At 49.2% G+C, this 5,287-nt stretch overlaps 1 pseudogene; it reads left to right on the top strand.

The window, feature by feature from the left end:
• The first annotated feature begins 118 nt into the window (after nt 1-118).
• Nucleotides 119-3,698, top strand: LOC143301578 (uncharacterized; annotated as a pseudogene).
• Nucleotides 3,699-5,287: the final 1,589 nt, after the last annotated feature.

Genomic DNA, 5,287 nt, shown 5'->3' with positions numbered 1-5,287 from the left:
GGGGTGGGCGTGGGGCTAGCAACCCTACCCTGTAAAAAACCAGCTTGCTACAGAAACGCCAACAACAGACCAAGAGATTGCTACCCTGGAAGAGGAAGGGTCCTCGTCAAGAGGACACATGACGCCATGTGGTGAAAGCCGTGAGTTTACGGAAGCTATAGGGCCGACCCCCCTTCTATCGACTAGGACCATCAATGTCGGAACATGGAATGTGAGGACCATGTATGAGACGGGAGAAACATTACAAGTAGCGGCAGAAATGAAAAACTACAACCTCACACTGCTTGGAATCAGCGAGACCCGTTGGACACAGTCCGGAGAAAGGAGACTGCTCACCGGAGAGATGTTGCTGTATTCCGGCCACGAAGAAGATAACGCCCCACACACAGAAGGCGTAGCACTCAAGTTGTCAAGACCTGCACAGTGAGCTCTGATTAAATGGGAAGCACACAGATGAAGAATCATCACAGCGTCCTTCAGAACGAAGATGAAGAGGATAAAGATGAATGTTATCCAGTGCTATGCCCCAACTAACTTCTTCTTCTTCTTCTTCTTTGCGTTCGACAGCTACGCAGTTAGGGTCGAAGTCCGAGGGATGCCACAAACTCGGACGTCCGGTGAAGATCGGCTGCCGTCCCCCAGAGCTTGGTGTTGAGGTCAGCACCCCCAGGCCAGGACTGCTGCCGCATCTTCTCATACAGGGGTCAGTCTTGGAGAATATGGGATGGGGTCTGGTCAGCCTGGCCGCAATCACATACGGTTGTGGCTGCCACTCCAATCCTCTTCAGGTGTGCTCGGAGGCCGCAGTGTCCTGTGCGAAGGCGGTAGATGGTAGTCTGGTGTCTTCTCTCCAGTGTCCTGATGGGATCTTGGTGTGCATGGTAGCCTGCCCCAACTAACGAAAGTGATGAAGAAGCCAAAGACCAGTTCTATGACAGACTGCAGAAAGTCATGACCAAGTACCCAGAGAAAGATGTCAACATCCTCATGGGTGACCTCAATGCCAAAATCGGGCAGGACAACACCGGATACTAGGAAGTGATGGGAAGACACGGACTGGGAGAGATGAATGGAAACGGCAAGATATTTGCAGACTTCTGTACAATGAACAACCTGGTCATCGGTGGCAGCACTTTCCCCCATAGAAGAGTACACAAGGCCACGTGGGTATCTCCTGACCTAGTGACTGAGAATCAAATCGACCACATCTGCATGGCCAAGAGATTCAGGTGGTCTCTGCAGGATGTAAGGGTTACAAGAGGAGCAGACGTCGCATCTGATCACCACCTGCTGGTAGCAAGGCTGAAACTGAAGCTGAAGAAGAACTGGATAGAGGCAACAACGAACAGACAGAAGTTCAGTATCACCCTGCTGAAACACTCTAAGGCCAGAGAAGAATCCAGAGCGTCTCTCACCAACAAGCATCAAGTGCTACAGGAACTGCTTGAAGAAGAGGCAGACATTGAGAACCAGTGGCAGAAAGTGAAAGAGATAATTGCATCAACCTGTCAGGACAGGAAGTAGTAGGCCCCAAGAGACAGACATTGAGAACCAGTGGCAGAAAGTGAAAGAGATAGTTACATCAACCTGTCAGGAAGTAGTAGGCCCCAAGAGATAGACATTGAGAACCAGTGGCAGGAAGTGAAAGAGATAGTTACATCAACCTGTCAGGAAGTAGTAGGCCCCAAGAGGTAGACATTGAGAACCAGTGGCAGGAAGTGAAAGAGATAGTTACATCAACCTGTCAGGAAGTAGTAGGCCCCAAGAGATACCAACAGAGGCAATGGATATCGGGAGACACACTGCGCAAGATCCAGGAGAGGAAGCAGAAGAAGGCAGCAGTAAATAACAACCGTACAAGAGCAGCAAAGGCCAAGGCACAAGAAGACTTCACAGAAGCCAACATAGAAGTGAAGAGGAGCACGAGAGCAGACAAGCGCAAGTATATCGACAGTCTGGCAGAGGAGGCCAAGGAAGCAGCAGCCAGAAATGACATGAAGACGCTCTATGACACCAGAAAGAAACTGTCAGGCCCGAGCGACCAGTGAAAGACAAGGAAGGAAACACAGTTCAGGGAACTGAACGAGAACTGATCAGATGGGCAGAGCACTTTGAAGAGCTGCTGAACAGACCCGTCCCTCCAAATCCCCCAGACATCAACCCAGCTGACAGAGACCTGGACATCAACTGTGGGAACCCAACCAGGGAGGAGGTCAGGAAAGCCATCAAATTACTGAGGAACGGCAAAGCAGCAGGACCAGATGACATCCCTGCAGAAGCACTCAAGGCAGATCTGGAGACCACAGTAGAGATGCTGTACCCTCTCTTCGAGAAGATTTGGGAAGAAGAAGAAGTACCAGCAGACTGGAAAGAGGGCTACCTCATCAAGCTAACCAAGAAAGGAGACCTCAGCAACTGCGCCAACTACAGAGGAATAACGCTTCTGTCAGTGCCAGGAAAGGTCTTCAACAGGATCCTGCTTGAGAGAATGAAAAGTGCGGTCGACCCCCTTCTCCCGGACCAGCATGCTGGCTTCCGCCAGAACAGATCATGCATTGACCAGATCGCCACCTTGCGCATCATCGTCGAGCAGTCCTTAGAGTGGAACTCATCGCTGTATATCATCTTCGTCGATTATGAGAAGGCCTTCGACAGCATAGACCGCGAAACCCTCTGGAAGCTGCTACGTCACTATGGAGTGCCAATCAAGCTGGTCAACCTGATCAAGAACTCTTATGAGGGAATGGGGTGCCGGGTGGTCCATGGAGGACAGCTCACAGATAGCTTCGAGGTGAAGACTGGAGTCAGGCAAGGCTGTCTCCTGTCACCTTTCCTCTTCCTCCTGGCAATCGACTGGACCATGGAAACATCAACAGCGGAGAGAAGACACTACTTGACCGGCTAGATGACCTGGACTTCGCGGATGACCTGGCCCTGCTTTCCCACAGTCACCAGCAAATGCAGGACAAGACAACAGAGCTGGCAGCCACATCATCACAAGTCGGCCTCAACATCCACAAGGGCAAGACCAAGATCCTCAAGATCAACACAGCAAGAGAAGACCCAGTCACGGTGCACGGGAGCAAGCTGGAAGAGGTAGAGGCCTTCACGTACTTGGGCAGCATCATCGACAAGCAGGGTGGCACAGACGCAAACGTCAGAGTAAGAATCGGCAAAGCGAGGGCAGAAAACTTGCAACTGAAGAACATCTGGAGCTCCAAGGTGTTGTCGATTAGCACGAAGATCAGGCTGTTCAACTCCAACGTCAAGTCAGTCTATCTGTATGGAGCAGAGACATGGAGGACAACAAAGACCACCATCAGGAAAGTACAGACCTTCATCAACAGCTGCCTGAGAAGGATCCTCCAGATACGCTGGCCTGACACTATCAGCAACGCAGACCTGTGGCAGCGTACCAACCAGCTGCCAGCTGAAGAAGAGATTCGGCGCAGAAGATGGATCGGGCACACCCTGAGGAAGCCAGACAGTAACATCACCAGGCAGGTACTGAAATGGAATCCCCAGAGGGCAAACGGAAGAGAGGAAGGCCAAGAAACACCTGGCGATGTGACCTCGAGGCAGACACCAAGAAGATAGGGCACACCTGGAGACAATTAGAAAGGGCAGCCCAGGACAGAGGACTCTGGCGGACTGTTGTGAGCGGCCTATGCTCCGGGGGGAGTGATGGGCATAACTGAACTAACTGAGTACGCACCATCAGTAAAATAAAGCACTAACAGCACCCACCATCAGTTAAATAAAACACTAACAGCACCCACCATCACTGCAATAAAGCACTAACAGCACCCACCATCACTACAATAAAGCACTAACAGCACCATCCTTCACTACAATAAAGCACTAACAGCACCCACCATCACTACAATAAAGCACTAACAGCACCCACCATCACTACAATAAAGCACTAACAGCACCCACCATCACTACAATAAAGCACTAACAGCACCCACCATCACTGCAATAAAGCACTAACAGCACCCACCATCACTGCAATAAAGCACTAACAGCACCCACCATCACTACAATAAAGCACTAACAGCACCCACCATCACTACAATAAAGCACTAACAGCACCCACCATCACTACAATAAAGCACTAACAGCACCCACCATCACTGCAATAAAGCACTAACAGCACCCACCATCACTACAATAAAGCACTAACAGCACCCACCATCACTACAATAAAGCACTAACAGCACCCACCATCACTACAATAAAGCACTAACAGCACAGACCATCAGTACAATAAAACACTAACAGCACCCACCATCACTACAATAAAGCACTAACAGCACCCACTATCGGTACAATAAAGCACTAACAGCACCCACCATCAGTACAATAAAGCACTAACAGCACCCACCATCACTGCAATAAAGCACTAACAGCACCCACCATCACTACAATAAAGCACTAACAGCACCCACCATCACTACAATAAAGCACTAACAGCACCCACCATCACTACAATAAAGCACTAACAGCACCCACCATCACTGCAATAAAGCACTAACAGCACCCACCATCACTACAATAAAGCACTAACAGCACCCACCATCACTACAATAAAGCACTAACAGCACCCACCATCACTACAATAAAGCACTAACAGCACAGACCATCAGTACAATAAAACACTAACAGCACCCACCATCAGTACAATAAAGCACTAACAGCACCCACTATCGGTACAATAAAGCACTAACAGCACCCACCATCAGTACAATAAAGCACTAACAGCACCCACCATCACTGCAATAAATCACTAACAGCACCCACCATCACTACAATAAGGCACTAACAGCACCCACCATAACTGCAATAAAGCACTAACAGCACCCACCATCACTGCAATAAATCACTAACAGCACCCACCATCACTACAATAAAGCACTAACAGCACCCACCATCAGTACAATAAAGCACTAACAGCACCCACCATCAGTGCAACAAAACACTAACAGCACCCACCATCAGTACAATAAAGCACTAACAGCACCCACCATCACTACAATAAAGCACTAACAGCACCCACAATCAGTACAATAAAGCACTAACAGCACCCACCATCAGTGCAACAAAACACTAATAGCACCCACCATCACTACAATAAAGCACTAACAGTACCCACAATCAGTACAATAAAACACTAACAGCACCCACCATCAATGCAATGAAGCACTAACAGCACCCACCATCACTACAATAAAGCACTAACAGCACCCACCATCACTACAATAAAGCACTAACAGCACCCACCATC

This window comes from Babylonia areolata, chromosome 27 (genome assembly GCF_041734735.1).
Source record: "Babylonia areolata isolate BAREFJ2019XMU chromosome 27, ASM4173473v1, whole genome shotgun sequence".
NCBI lineage: Eukaryota > Metazoa > Mollusca > Gastropoda > Neogastropoda > Buccinidae > Babylonia > Babylonia areolata.
The sequence above is the reverse complement of the archived record's forward strand: the minus strand, read 5'-3'. Positions and strand labels throughout refer to the sequence as shown.